This window comes from Archocentrus centrarchus, unplaced genomic scaffold, assembly GCF_007364275.1.
Source record: "Archocentrus centrarchus isolate MPI-CPG fArcCen1 unplaced genomic scaffold, fArcCen1 scaffold_29_ctg1, whole genome shotgun sequence".
Taxonomy (NCBI): Eukaryota; Metazoa; Chordata; class Actinopteri; order Cichliformes; family Cichlidae; genus Archocentrus; species Archocentrus centrarchus.
Genome location: NW_022060258.1, coordinates 1,528,988 through 1,545,617, shown reverse-complemented (window position 1 = coordinate 1,545,617; position 16,630 = coordinate 1,528,988). Strand labels below are relative to the sequence as shown.

Sequence of the window (16,630 nt, the reverse complement as noted above, 5' to 3'; positions counted from 1 at the left end):
AGTAGGGGGCAACGTTGGCTTGATTAATATAATAAAACCTACATCTCGGCATTCGAGTGCTGGAGCTATGCGGTGTTGTATCGTTCCTCAACATTCCCTTAACAAATATAATTCTAATATTTCTGCATTGTACATGGAATTATACCAAGCTAATTTACAATAGCAATACGGTTCATCTCCACACAGCATTGATAAAGGCTCAGCCACTGGTGCTGTCCACAATGCACACTGTTCCACCAGTGGAACGCTGTAATAGTCATTGAAAAGTTAACTACCGTACTACACTATAATATGACATAACACAGGGCCTTGAGTAATGCACTACAACTTGGTCATTGCCATTCTGGCAACAGCAAATTTATAACGCCGTGTTTAAGGGTTAAAGTAGGTTCGTTGTGAATCGTCTTTTGAAAAACTGGCCAATCCTTATAGCCTAAAAAATATATATTTTACTCAACTCCATTTTAAAAGCGAAATATGTTAAAGTAATCTATTTCATGATACTTTCTTCACACATTAGGCCTGTATCCTAATTCATGATTGTTAGTAAGCGGCTGCAAATGAGGAAAAGAAACACTCGAAGTTAAACAGATATTTCTTTATTGTTCAGGGCGGGCATATTTTATAGGCTATATAATGCAATATAACAATATATAATAATATAAAATTATCTTATACAAAATACCTTAGGTTAAACACACTGCCTACGATTTCAACAAATTAAAAAGGAAAAAAGTGTAATATCTCTATTAAAACTCTTGAGATGAAGGCTGAAGAGGATCCCGGGATTAAACCCTAGTTCTCAGTAACAGTAATTACTAATAGATCTTTTGTGAAATCATTAAAACCACGATACAAACTCCCCTTAATAATGTGCTCATAAGCTTCTAGCTACACCTATTAGTGGCTCAATTTGTATTTATGACCGACTAGTCCACTGGAAGGCGTGCTGATTGATATTTAGTTGGTTATAGTCAGTCGTATTTAGTTCTTTCTATTCATATAATTCAGTTGCCATCTTTTCCACTCCTTTCTCCATATTAATCCACAACTCAGATTTTGCAATCACACTAAATTGGGGCTGCAAATCTGCCTAAATATTCTCTTATATTATGGAAGCTTGCATATAAACTTCTACTATTAGAGTGATGTTGTGAACTTTTTACAAACTAAACAGTTTTGTTTAAATTTTTTTTGATATAGTAATAGCAGGTGTTACTGATGTTAAACAAAGTTCAGTACTAAATCAGTATACTGATGTTTTGAAATGATTTCAACTGCAGATTATGGTGATTAGAAATTCTCTGTGTTAGCAATGGATACTTCCCAATTGTTAAATTAGTTGCCAATGTCATGACTCAATGCTTTAGTTACCTTGCTGTGTTGATGAGTGTGATTTACTGGTACTTGTCCAGCTCTTTGCAGTTTACAGTCCATGTGGCTTGTATTTTCTTGCTTATAGTCTACATCATGCTGTTCATTGGTATTTTTCCCAAATTTTTCATATTTTTGATGACCAACATTTTAGCTCCCTCCGGTGTCCCATTTAGTTTAATAAATATTTTACAGTTTGTAGTCCAGGTACTTTGCATTTTACTCAGTTTCCAGTCCCGGATAAGAGGAAGAGGATGGATGGATGGATGGATGGATGGATGGATGGATGGATGGATGGATGGACAGAGAGAAAAGGAGGAAAAAATAGATGGTAAGAAAGTAAAGTTGCTATTTAAAAGGTAGTTATAAGGAGAGTAAATCTTTAAAAGTAGTTAGGAAGGAAGAAAAAGAGTGTGAGATCCATGAGCTGAACTGTCATTTGCGAAGAGGAGTGTGTTGATCCTGAGGGCTTCCTGTAAAATTAGTTGGCTAGATCGAATGATGTTCTACCTCAACTGGCAGTAAACACGTAGGCTTTAAAAAATATATGAGCCACTGTGTGTGACTAGAAGAAAAAAAAAAAAGGAAGAAGGTTCTGCTAAATATCAATCAGCATGCCTTCCAGCAGACGAGTCAGTCATAAATACAAAATGAGCCAATAATAGGCGTAACTAGAAGCTGGAAACTTATGAGCACACTTTAAAGTGGACATTGTTAGGGGGAGTTTGTATAGTGGTTTTAATGATTTGACAAAAGATCTGTTACTAATTACTGTTACTGAGCAACATCCATCCATCCATCGTCTTCCACTTATCTCATTCTGGGTTGCGGGAGGGCTGCAGCCTATCCCAGCTGACAGGGTGAGAAGCAGGGTACACCCTGTACAGGTCGCCAGCCTGTCGCAGGGCTAACACAGAGAGACAGACAACATTCACACTCACATTGACACCTATGGGCAATTTAGAGTGACCAATTAACCTAACCCCATACAAAGCATACAAAGCATCATTACATTTACCCATTCACACCCATTCATACAAGCACTTCCATATGAAGCTAAGCTAAGTGCTATTATTGTCTAACATTCACACGCTTGCATCGGAGAGCAACTTGGGGTTCAGTATCTTGCCCAAGGATACTTTGGCATGCAGCCCAGCATTGAACGACTAACCTTCCAGTAGGTGATCTGCTCTACCTCCTGAGCCACAGCGACCCCATTTATGTAAACAACTGCAAAGACAATATGCTAACGCAAAGCTAGCAGCATAGAACCCAGAGTGTACACACAGACCAGGAGCTACTCTTTGACTCCCACCACCCACTGGTACACAAACTTGGGGTGATTAGGACCCTGCAACAGAAAATCTTTCCTCTAAGGCAGAAGGGAAACAAAGGGATGTAAAGTAAGCCCTTAAAACATGTGGTTATCCCAACTGGGCTTTCATCAAATCAACAACAATGCACAGGAAAGAAGGTCAAACTCAAACTAGGAGAATAAAGGCCCTTTCACATCGGATGCGTTGCGTAAAAATGACACAAAATTCCGAATCTTTCAGATGCGAACCTGTCGTGTAACCTATATACACACCGGACGCATTGCGTTTTTGTGACAAATCCTCCTCATATAAAGCACGGTGAAAAAAAAATGCAGTCGACATCAAGCGATGATGTAATGAGGCTCTGATGTTTCTAAATAAGAGAAGGAAGAAAAAGAGTTTATCCAACTCAAAGGAAAGCAGCAGCAGGGAGGGTTTCATGGTTTGATCCCAGAGTTGAAGCTGCATCACGGATGCTTTCACGCATATTTCAGGATGTCAGTGGGACAGTTTGAGCTCTTGTTGGTAGAGTTGGGATCACATGTGAGGAGGCAGAGGATAATATCAGAGAGCCGACTGACCCGGAGCAGCGTGTAGCTGTGTGTCTGAGGTAAAATATTATGATTTTATTGTTCCCACGTCACTGTATATTCAGTACATCGGTGCGCGTTTTGGGCTACGACCTCACATGCTGCTAAATGCAGCGCTCTGATCGGTCAGTCCTGTTTGTTTGCTTGTCAGAAAAGTCAGAAAAATCGAACTTGATCCGAAAAAATAAATGCCACAAATTCGTCCTGTGAAATGACGCGGTCGGTGTGAACGACTGCATTAAGAACAGGAGAGTCCGAAAAATATTTTTAACGCACGAAACATTCGCACGGAATTTACGCGTCCGGTGTGAAAGGACCTTAAGAATGACAAGCGGAACAACATTGTCATCCCTGATGTGGCAGGCTTATCAGAGAAACTCAGAAGAATTTTCTCCAAGCATGACATTGCAGAATGTTTCAAACCAAGTCACACTCTAAGGCAAAAACTGGTCCACCCCAAAGACAAAGCTCCCAAACACAAGATCAGCAACGTGTTGCATGCTGTCCAGTGCAGTGAAGAGTGCTCGGACCTCTGCATTGGAGAAACCAAACAGCCTCTTCACAAACGAATGGCACAACATAGAACAGCCACCTCGACAGGACACAACTCAGCTGTACATCTGCATCTAAAGGTCAAAGGGCACTCTTTGAGGATGCCAATGCTCACATTTTAGACCGGGAAGACGGGTGGTTTGAAAGAGGAGTAAAAGAAGCATCTATATCCACTGTAAACAACCATCACTGAACAGAGGAGGTGGATTACGTCACCAACGTTCCCCAGTCTAAAATCCTGTCCTGAGCTCCCTCCCCCAGGCGCCTCATTCACACCTTTCTTCAGGTGACCTCAATAGGTCACTTGATAGAATGGGGCAAAGTCAGACGTTGGTCATTACAATCAGTGGTTTTAGGTGAAACCACTGATTGTTATTTCACACCTTGGCGCATGTGATTAGGCACATTAACAAAAGTGGGTCACAACCACCTCCAGGGGACACCCCCACCTTATTAAAAGTGTGAACTATGGGGTGGATGGGATACTGTACGTGTGAATTACAACAAATTCAAATTTCAGTGGCCACGGTGCCACAGACACATCCTTCAATGAAAACTCAAAAGCTTTGCAGTTTAGCACGGCACAGAGTGAGACTAACCCAGTGTTTATCTCATTAAATCTCAAAAGGGAAAATGTCTAGAAATTGCAAAAATGCATTAATATCAAAACAGCAAATGTCCTGTTAGGTTTGGGTCATAGCTCCCATGAACTTTTTTTGTGTGTCTTGGAATGTTGTATGTGTCCACCAAATTTCATACATGTAGGTCAAACGATGTGCCGGGAATACTTTTATATGTGAAGTTATGGAGCCATTTTGTATCCTCCATGTGTGAAACCCATGAAATGCATACATTTTCACCAGAGATGTTTCACTGAATTACTGTTAAAAGTCAGAGGTCATTCATAGTTCCATATTTAGCTGAAAAGATGCAGAGCAGCTTTTCAAGTCTGTAATGAATGTAAAGTTTTACCGATAAAGGCAAAAAGATTATAATGAATGTCTCAGCTTTATAGGTTTGAAATATTTCAGTACAGTTTGGGAGGATGAGACATTTTAATTAAAGAATGTAGATCGTGTTGGGAAAATGGATCCATTATGAACGGATCCAGACTGGATGAGCTGGGAAATGACTGGAGCCTGATCTGGATCTGGGCCTTTTCTGATCTGAATCCCTGATCCTGATCTGTTTGGATCCTCCTGCTCTGCAGGTGGACTCGGTTTGCTGATCAAGATAGAGCCTATGATCACTGATTTAAGTGTTTTTTAGTGGAAAATATGTCGATTCATACTCTGATTTTCAGACAACTTTCAAAATGTTGATTTCAGTCACTTTAAATCCATTTAGTTGTTTTCAAGTCTTCAAATCATTTCAGCCTCAGCTTCAGTGAAACATTCATCTCCAGGATCCATTTTTTTCCATCACTGAGCTTTTACAACACAACCACAGGCGTAGGAACCGGGGGGGACGTGTCCCCCCAAATATTGGAGACAGGTGCATTTGTCCTACCCAAAAATTACACAGTGGAGGAGAAAAATTTTTAACTCGCGTGCTTTTATTTTGAAGTTGCAACATAGCGTCATGCCACTGCGCTCCCCCCGCCGCCGTCTAAACAGCTCTGAGTGTTTGGGAGGCGGAGACAGCGGCGGGAGTCAGGAACTCTTTGAACGAGGTAAAACGGTCTGTCGGGAATGTTACCATGAATATGGTTGTTTGTCAGTTTACTTTCATACACAGGATAAAGTTTACTTACTGGACAAGAAGTCAATTTGAATGAATTTCAAATGAGAGGCGGAAAAATCATTTTGGCTCTTCTGCTTAGGCCGATGTTTTTAACCTTTTACCTGTTTGGCTAAATGCAGGGCTGTAAAGAGGCACACAGCTTGTCTATTAAATATGAGAGGTATCACTTTTATTTATTTCTTTTGGTTATTATTATTTTTATTGATATTAATTTCAAGCTGAATAGGCATATTTTAATAGATGTTTTTTTTAATTCAAGGCTGATATTAAAAAGTGAATAATTTGTTCATTAATTTATCTGTGAGGATTTTTTCATGTCTGAACGTTGTTTAATTAAAGAACCAGTTCTGTTGCCAGTCAACCTACATAAATGCATTTTAGACCATTTTAAATGTTTTCGACCAATAAAACATATCAAACTTTGCACTTCTGTGTGTTACTAAATTATTTTTGTGCTACTGAAATATTTATCTTGCTACTATATGAAGGAGTGTGAGGGACACATTGAGAAAATAAATCTTTTTGAGCATTTCGTGCATTTTGAGAATAAAGTCAAAATCGTCAAAGTCATCATTTCAAGTCAAATAACGGCCACAGCTGCTACACTCCCTACAAAATGCCTTGGGTAGAAACAACTTGATCAGCTGTGTTATTGTGTCTTGTGGGTCTGCATGTCCCCTCTGTACTGTATGAAGGTGCAGCCGTCCTTCCATCTAACCGTTGCCAGTTTGTGAGGTTTTTCCTTCTGAGCAGATGCAGCTTTCTGCACTCTCTCTTTAACGTCCTCATACTTATCACTACATCGTGTTTATGTACTAAAAGAGAAATCATTTCCTTGTTACTAAAACTGATTCTATAGTTTCACTAACTCATAATACAAGACATCCTGGAGGGTATAACAGACGTGTCGTGGCAGTTGTTTGACTTGAAGCGACTTTAATCTGCACGTTTTGACTTTTATCTCAAAATTTTGAATTTATTCTCAAAATGCACAATTTATTTTTTTCTCAATGTGGCCCTAATACTCCTTTGTACTAGTACCAGTGCAGCCAGCTGATAAAGTAAACCTGGAATGACATGGTCATTATGCTTCATAAAAGACTCAAGCCATTTTGTTTGGTGGTTTGTCCACGTCTTTATGTTTATAAAATATATATATATGTAAATTATACATGCAATAATATAGGTGTACACAACACTATTTTTCCAAGAAACATTTGAAAAAGAAGAAAGTAAAAGATTAAATAGCGTTTTTTATACTTTGCTCCGAGCATTTACGGATCTGTCAGGTTTCTGATATGTGCCCCCCCCCAATAGTAAACTCCTTCCTACGCCCTTGAACACGACCAATGATCAATCACTGATCAGTGTGTTCTGCGTCTAAAGCTTCATCCAGATCAGTGTGATGTAACAGTGATGCTGCAGTAACTACAATAAATGTTTCAGAGGAACTGACTGACAGCCGCAGCCGCAGCTGCCTCATTATAAATCCGTGACATCATCGCTGACTCCGTCCTTACAGCCTGTTGATGAGTGAACGACTGTAAAAGCTTCATGTTACATACAAAAATAACAATCTAATGTCTAACTGGGATGTCAGTGCTTGCAGAAACAAATGTCTGCAGATGAATTTGCTCCTCTGATGCTCTGACAGCCACTTTATGGAGGAGAAAATGAATGGGAGTGTCACACAGGTTCAGGTGCAGCAGGAGAGGAGGAGTCAGAGAAAAAACCTGCCAGCGAGCAGGTTAGGTTCACAGTCAGTTACCCTGGTGACTGACTCAGAGTCAGTTTTTGGAACAGTTTCTGCCATTTTAGGTAAAAAGACTAGTTCTTATATAGCGCTTTTCTACTCTGAACACTCAAAGCGCTTATACAACACATTTACATTTACCCATTCATACAAGCACTTCCATGACTAACTAAGCTGAGTGTTTACATTCACACACATTCATATTGCACCCTTGCGTCAGAGATCAACTTGGGGTTCAGTATCTTGCCCAAGGATACTTTGGCATGCAGCCTGGAGCAGCCAGGAATCAAACTGCCGACCTTCCGATTAGTAGGTGACCTGCTCTACCTCCTGAGCAACAGCCACCCCACCCCAATTTTTAAGCTAAACTTGCTTTCTGGAATAGGACACAGAGCACTACTGATGAGCAACGCACAATTCTTACAAAGGTTACCATTTTAATGACTGCCAAATCAATGACTGAGGCCTTGTACTATGAATATGGTTAAATGTCATGCCATTTCCATCCACATCAGGATGGCACCAGTAAAAGTGTACAACTCTATTAATCTGCAGTGCCTGTCCTCTAAAGTAAACTTAAATCATGGCAGCAAAATGCCCACACAGCATAACAGTACCTGTTCTAAACGTTGGTGTCATGAGTTCAGGTTTTTTCCAATAATTTGTCACCCATTTGCAAAATACATGAGATGGAGCGCAAAAGCAAACCCACCACAGCCACCGCGGTACAATCGCCCCTGCACATCAGTCTGCTGAAAGCACAAATGAAGAGCTCCAAAAAAGTTTCCACAGCTTACCAAACCCTGCTCAAAAACTGAACTGTGAAACCTACATACTGGCAAATACACTTGTTTCATAAGCATCCATTAATATTCTGGTAAAAGATCTGATCAACACGACCACTTCAATTATTACAGGAGCGAATTTCAGAGTAATAAACGGGCCTTTAATAACACAATATCATTTAGCTTTTGGATCCGGCCCAATTTAGAACAGAGTTTCATCCGTTTTTCCTCGGCACCGTCTCCACAGAACGTGCTGGAAAAGCTGTCGTTTCCCACGTGAACGAAACTCGGTATCCTGTCAGCCTGCGGCACTAAAGCTGAGTGTCCTCATGTGGAGCTCTGGGTGGACACGGGCAACACATGAGCGTCGTCCTCGTCGACACTATGTAACTATTTGAAATATTGAAACACGAGAGTGAGCGAGCCTCGCTCATTTACTGTTCCGGTTGCGGAAGTTTGCGCTTTGCTGTCCATTCTCACGTGCAGCAGAGAAAGCCTCCGTTATTGTTCATTAACAATAAAAAAAATAAATAAATACACGGTAACCTTTATAGGTTTTTTATCTTTAAAAATAACTGAAACAAACACCTTGAAGCCAACCCACTGCTAAACACACGCTCAAACAACAAATAAATGAGGACACACTCACCTTCTGTAGCAGACGAGCTCACCCAAGTGCATTATGGGAAGTGTAGTTGTATGCACGTGCTGTAAGCAGGAAATCAGGACTTGTGCCATGTTTGAAAAACTACAAGTACCAGAGTATGAGCCCTGTGCAAAAAGCCCCCCCCATGTTTACCTAATCATTACAAGGCAGTTTTTTTCAGCTTAGTAACAGGACGTGATGACATTTACTCTCCTGTACATCTTAATTGTACATACTGTAGCAGAACCTTCAAGGATATGACAAACATATTTTCCTCTGAGACTGGGAAAGTCATAAATAAGCTAAACATATCTCCCTAAGGCTGTGAACTTAGTCTGGCACTATCTATCTGTCTGCTCTCTGTCTAATGTATTTATTTAATTGTCCATTATTTGTTTCAGCCACTACTTATTAATTAATTTCCTGGAGTATACTTTTAAACATTTGTCATTTTATTAATTAAGAAATAAACCCCAGAGAAAAAATGAGAAGTAACGAAGTACAAATACTTCATTACTGTACTTAAGTAGATTTTTCAAGTATTTGTGCTTTACTCGAGTATTTATTTATCTGACTACTTTTTACTTTTACTCCCTACAATTGTTACCCAAATATCTGTACTTTTGACTCTTTCCATTTTCAAAACAGCTCGTTACTTTAGGTTTAACGTCTGAGGGAAGATTTTAGTTCTGCTCACTGTGCCTTCAAACATCAAACTGATCTGAGCCTAAATGGAGGAACAATAACACATTAAGTGCAGTGGTGAGAACTAGTTTCTTTCATTTGAGGCAGCTGGCGAAGATAAAAAAATATTTTGAAGTAGTGATCCATGCCTTTATCGCAAGTAGGCTGGATTACTGTAACGCTTTGTATGTTGGTGTTAGCCGGTCTTCCCTATCTCGTCTACAGCTGGTTCAAAATGCTGCTGCGTGGCTCCTGACAGGATCACGCAACTCCTGTTTTATCCTCACTGCACTGGCTGCCCATCCATTTTAGAGTCCATTTTAAAATTATTTTATTTGTTTTTAAGTCATTACATGGCCTTGCCCCACCTTATCTCTCCGAGTTGCTGCACTTACATACTCCTTCCTGGTCACTCAGATCAGCTGACCAACTTTTTTTGAAATTTTATCTTTTCTTGTCCTGATGTGTACTGTGTACAGCACTTTGATCAGTGGTTACTGTGCTTTATAAATAAACTTGGCTTGGCTTGGATTAAGGGACAATCGTACTGGCATAGCCATCCCGGGGTTTTTGATTTCAGAGACATGAAAGAGGCAAAAACATATAATTTTCGTATAATTTATAGTGTTGAACTCAGGGGTTACAGTGGGCTGGAGCGATCTGGAACAGCACTTTTGTCCCATAAGTTATGGTCGTGGTACTTCAGCAATCTAGCTAAAATAAAGGGAGTAATGTAAATGCACTAGTTCTTATATAGCGCTTTTCTACTCAGTCTGAGCACTCAAAGCGCTTATACAACACGTTTTTTACATTTACCCATGCATACAAGCACTTCCAATATTAACTAAGCTAAGTGCTTTTAATTATCTAACATTCACACTCCAACGGTTGCGTCGGAGAGCAACTTGGGGTTTAGTATCTTGCCCAAGGATACATTGGCATGTAGCCTGGAGTAGCCAGGAATTGAACCGCTGACCTTCTGATCAGTAGATGACCTGCTCTATCTACTGAGCTACAGCCAACCCAAGTTGTAATATTATATATGTGTTGCAGGTAATTTCAAATACAACTTTTCTAAATAGCAAATATCAACAAACACACAAAGGCTGGTTCCATTCACACTGCAAGCCTTAATGCTCAATTTTCGATTTTTGTGAAATCAGAATTTTTTTTCTGCGTGGTTGTTCACATTTCTAAATCTATGCGACTTGTATGTGATCTGTGTGAACTGCAAACAATCCGAAAGTGTCCCGCATGTGCACGTGCGGTCACAATAACGTGAAATGCAGCGAGCACGCTCAGTGTTTGCAGAATTAAACATGGATCAAGATGCAGAATAGTGACGTTTGTTGAGTGTCAGTGATGTGCAGGTCGAATGACAGACACAGGTCACAGTTAAAAAGCTCAGATATGTATCAGATTTAGGACCACATATCCATGTGGCCTGGGTCGCATTTGTAAAAATTGGATCTGTGTTGTTCAGACTGCCATGAAAAGATCAGATACAGGCCGCAAAAGGGCAAAAATATCAGATTTGGGTCACTTTAGGCTGCAATGTGAACGTAGAAAAAGTGTCTGCAGTTTGTCACACAGTGTGTCTGCTAGCTAAAGGGAGAGAAAAGAAGGGAGAGAAAAGAATGAGAGAGAAGTTCACTCAGATGGAGAAAAATGTAAGAAAGAGAACAGGAGAGGAAGAGGAAAGGTTAGATTTAAAGATAAGGACTACTCAGTGACATCTAATAAACTGGACATTTAAAGTTTGCATTTTAAAGATATTGGATCTGATGTGAAGTTACTTTTTTTTTTTTATTATTGTGAAATGTCCTGCAAAACAAGCTGAGCTATTCTGTCTTTGTGTTATTCAAAATACTGCAGTTTAGAGCAGGATAAACAGGTTAGCTTGTTGTACTGTGGTGAAGTTACAGTAACGCTCTCTGTTGGACTGGTGAACATGGCTGTGGGGTTCATGGGCAGTAATGGCTACATCAAGTGTAGCAGAGATTAGTTTGAATTTAAGCTGATGATGCTGAGATTCATTAAGTGAATTCGACCTTTATACCAACTGCAAAGTGTCAGTATAAAGACAGTATAACCAGTATATGGTCAGTGTAGGGGTGGAAATCAGTCAAGATACAATAGCTTGTGAAATACTGGGTTGCATCTTGTTGAATGTAGTTGTGTAATGGACTCAACACACGGAGAGAGACAAACAACAGCAACCAATGGCCCGCATCGCCACTGGGGTGAAACCAAACACATGGGACGCGATAGCGATGGCAGCTTTGCGACTCGCGCTTTCACGTCACTGGTTATGAAATTGGAGGGATTTTGACATTTTCAAAGCAGTCCGTGTCATTCAGGCAATAAAGATGAGGAGTCCGAAGATTTTACTGGAACTGACAGAAATCTTGCTGTTAAGTCTCCTCTACAAAAGAAAAAGACAACCTTGGGTTCATCCTATATTATCACAAAAGTCCTCTCTATCCTTCTGTTTAAGGTCAGCCTGGTTTCTATACGCTGCCTTTTATGTGTAACTCGATAATCACTGTGTGAACACTGTTGCCAACTCCTCAGCAAAGAAAGTAGCTATTGGCTGTCCTAAAAGTCGCTAGAAGTCGCTATATGACGTCATCACCTAATTTGCATAATTGGTTACTTGCTTGTAGTTGCAATCGAGGCTGTAGGAGAGAGGAATATCACCTTTGGAGAGACAAAAAGTGAAGAAAAACACCCTAAATATGTTTAGAACTACTAGGGCTGGGTGATATGGACCAAAATAATATCTCAGTATTTTTTACCTGAATGGCGATATATGAAATATTTGTTGGTATTTTTTCTTCCCAAAGGTATAAACAAAAAGGCACTTCTGAGTCAAAGCTACATGTCCCAAATGTCACACAGACACTTTTATTAACATTCAGCCGTAGATGTACATGAGAAATTGCTGAAAAATAAACCACTGGCATATTTAAATATTAATGCTCCTCAAATAAATTAATGCTTTTTCCCTCCATAACAAAAGACTCGCAGCCGTGCTATTAAACTGTAAACAGAAAAGACACAGAGCAAAAATAGCAAAAAGGCTGACTGTTTTTTTAAAAAATCAGTCTGCAGTGAAGTAGACTTCACCAAAGTGCTTCACCAACAGCCAGGTACTCTTGGGGGTCCGGGCGATGCCAAAGGGTCTGAACGGATGCAAAACGAAGGCTTTATATACACAAAACACAGCGATAGCAGAGGCTTTCAGGTTAACAAAAAACTCTCCAAAAGTCACCGACGTCACCGGGAAACCTCGCTAAATTTGTCGCTAGTCGCTTTTTATAATAAAAGTCTCTAGGGGGGCCTGAAAATCCACTAAATCTAGCAACAAAGTTGCCAAGTTGGCAACACTGTGCGTGAAGTGTCATATAATATAGGAAAGTCAAGCACAGCTAAAATGATGCTTTCCTTCATGCTGAAAGTGGTTGCAGACTGCAGCGTGTAGCATACTCTCCGCTCAGTCAGTCAATGAAACCCTTGCTGATTGGTTTAGTGCCACGCGACAGCGACCAAAGTAGAACATTTTTCAACTTTGTTGGGTCCCATCACCTGGTCACGTGTGCACGTCTACGTGTACGAGCTCGAAATTTCACAAGCACGAACGTCGCCGGTCGCTTAGCTGGAGGAGGGCAAGCGATTGTCGCCTCATCGCACAAGCTCCATAGGAAATGAATGGAGTGCGAGCGACGTCACTCCCCATGTGTCGAGCCCCTAACTCCACAAAGAGTAGTAAAGCTCAGAGCAGCAGCAGAGCACAGGCCAGCTGATCACAGCCTAACACAAATAAAATCTACTGGAGTTCACATTAGAAATTATTGTGAGCTGTGATTCTTTACTCCATGCTCAGTGTTCCAACTTGTGTAAGTTGCGTATATGCAGTGCTGGATGACCAGAGTCACTGTTGTCTCGCTAAGTCACAGTTTTTTGACCTGTTCAGCATCAAAGGAAACACCTGTCTATACACTCTGAGGACATGATCTGGAATGGTTGAGATGGCCGGGAGAAAGGCCTGTAACTTCACAGTGGAGTCATTTGATGGACAAACGACAGTGGCCCTCCCTCCCCTTATATGTAACACAATGCTGGATGACAGAACGGAGATTCCAATGCCAGAGATAGCCGAGTACTTCCCTCATCTCACCTCCATTGCAGACAAGGTTCCTCCCCCAGATCTGGATGCTCAGGTCCTCCTTCTACTGGGAGAGACATCTTGAGCGTGCACAAGGTACATGAGCAGCACAATGGGCCCCACAACACACCCTGCGCTCAGCGTTTAGATCTTGGCTGGGTGATTGTGGGAGAGATCTGTCTCAACGGAGCCTATCGGCCTGCTAAAGCCAACGTCTTCAAGACAAACGTGTTGTCCAGTGGCTGACCTTTGTTCTTCACTCCATTTTCTAAAAATGTACAACTGAAAGAGGAAATAGACTCTCATCCTCTGTACTTACCGGACTTACTGTGGGAGTCCAGACCGTCACACAGCTCCAGGCCTTAAATCACCATAAATCACCTTGGAGACAGTATCTTCTCGAGAAAAGCCAGTGATGAAAAGCTTGCCTTCTCTATTGAAGACAACGTGTTCCTGGACATTATGAACAAAGGACTGCATCATGGAGAGGATAAACACTGGGAGGCACCATTGTCGTTCTATTCACCAAGGAGGCGGCAACCAAACAATAAAGACCAAGCTGCACAGAGACTGTCCTCTCTACAATGCACCTTCCAAAAGAAAACAAGCATAAAGGAATTGAATTCATGCAAAAGGTGAAAGACAATAACCAAGCTGAACCTGCTTTGCCCCAGCTGCCTGGTGAGGAGTGTTGGTATTTGCAAACATTTGGCATTTATCACCCTCAAAAGCCTGACAGAATCAGACTCTTATTTGATTCAAGTGCACAGTTTCACAATCTCACACTGAGTGACGTCCTACTCAGGGGGCCCAACCTTAACAACACACTGATAGGTGTCCTGCTGCGGTTCTGTAAGGAGCAGATAGCCGTCACCACTGACATCGAACAGATGTTTTTGAGTTTCAAGGTGAGAGAAGACCACAGAAATTATTGTCCTGACAAAGAAACTGTCGATTACAAAATGACTGTTCATGTCTTTGGAAACAGTCCCTCTCCAACCATTGCAACATATGGGCTGCATTGAAGCAGAATTCATTGCATGGTGAAGCATGGTGAAAAATTTGTGCTCTGCAAATTTTATGTGGATGATGGGATTACCTCTGTCTCCTGTGAAAGCAAAGCCATTGACCTCCTGAAATGAATGCAGAAAATGTTGTCAGTAGCACTTCACAAAATGGCATCCAGCAGTACCACGGTCATGGAGGCCTTCCTCCCTGAAGACAGGGCCAACGAACTCAAAGACGTTGACCTGCGCTCTGATCCACTACTTCTGCAGTGGAGCCTTGGCATTAGTTGGGACCTAAAAATGGACCATTTCACATTCAGTGTCAAGAGACACCAGACCATTTAAACGGTGAGGGACACTCAACGGTCAATAGCCTGTATGGCCCTCTAGGATTCGTCTCTCCTGTCACCACACAAACGAAAGCTCTCATGAGAGTCTTCACTTCTCTGCAACAGAACAGGGATGATCCTCTCCCTGCAGAAAAGAAAGTTGAGAAGGAAGCATGGACCACGTCGCTTGCAGACCTTGAGCACCTCCACATTTCACGCCCATCCGTTCCAGTCTCACTCTCAGTGGCCCAAGACATAGAGCTCTGTTTCTTTTCAGATGCATCTGTTCTGGCCATAGCTGCTGTGGCCTACCTACAAGTCACTGACTCAAAAGGACAGTGTCACGTGGGGTTCATGATGAGCAAGTCCAAGCTTGCCCCATTTCCTGCTCACACTATCCCACACTTGGAACTGTGTGGATCTGTGCTTGCTGTTGAACTCATGGAACTCATAAAAGAAGAGATGGACAGTGAATTACATGTGAAGTTCTACACCAACAGCCGTGTAGTCCTGGGCTAAATTCACAACACAACCAGCAGGTTTCACATGTATGTAGCAAATAGAGTTTCACATATAAAGATCCACCTCCCCTGATCAGTGGCAATATGTTCGGACTGACCAAAACCCAGCTGATCACACCACTAGACCAATGCCTCCAGCCCACTTGCTACTCTCCAACTGGTTCTCAGGGCCTGCCTCATGGGACTGCCAGATGCTGCAGGAAACAAAGAGCAGTATTTTCAGCTCAAAGACCTCAGGTAACCACACAGATCACCAAAATGACACACCAGCCTTTAGGTTCACACGGGTTTCCACACTTTTCAAGCTGGAAATCTCTTGTGAGGGCCTTAGCCACGCTCACCCATGTAGTGAGGTCATTTTTGCACTTGTAAGTGGCATCACTGCACAAAAACTTGCACTGGAGAAATTTCACAAGCAAAAACCACAATTATCAAAATTGTGCAACAAGAGATGTACAAAGACAAATTTGAAAGTCTAATGCCAGATGACATGTGTCACACAATAGCTGAGTCAAATGACTTGACCCCTTTATCCATAGAGAGGGACTGATGAAAGTGGGTGGGTGGATCAGGTCAGCTGACCTTTCTGACCAAGAAAAACACCCCTTGATCATACCGCCCAGCCACATCTCCAACCTGCTTATTAATCCTTATCATAACCAAGTAGCTCATCAAGGGCACCATTTCACCATGGGCGCAATATACACAGCTGGACTGTGGATTGTCAGAGGTAAAAAACTCATTGCCACTGTGATTCACAAATGTGTCATGTACAGAAAGCTCAGGTGAAAGCTTGGAATACAGAAAATGCCAGATCTGCCAGCAGACGGAGTGTCTGTTGAACCTCTATTTACTCACACTGGGCTTGATGTCTTTGGCCCATAGAGTGTAGTGACATGCCGAATCAGAAGGGACAGCACTAAGAACAAAAGGTGGGCCGTTATATTCAGCTGCCTAAGTACTAGATCTGTTCACCTGACAGTCATAGAGTCAGTGTCAACTTCAAGCTTCATCAATGCATTCTGGCATTTCCTAACTGTGCAATGGCCAGTTCAGCACCTTCGTTCAGACGGAGGCACTATCTTCATTGGTGCCTACAGAGAGCTGAAAATCAACACGACAGACCCAGAGATCAACAGCTTCCTACAAGAGTGAGGTTGCA

General features: G+C 41.5%; 1 protein-coding gene across 1 annotated transcript in view; it reads right to left on the bottom strand.

The window, feature by feature from the left end:
* The window catches only part of fhit (fragile histidine triad diadenosine triphosphatase), a 324,470-nt gene extending 315,677 nt beyond the window's left edge, over positions 1–8,793 (bottom strand). Inside the window, exon 1 of the mRNA XM_030723868.1 lies at positions 8,763–8,793. The gene's annotated coding sequence lies outside the window, so the exon portion shown is untranslated. The remainder of the gene's footprint in view (positions 1–8,762) is intronic.
* Positions 8,794–16,630: the final 7,837 nt, after the last annotated feature.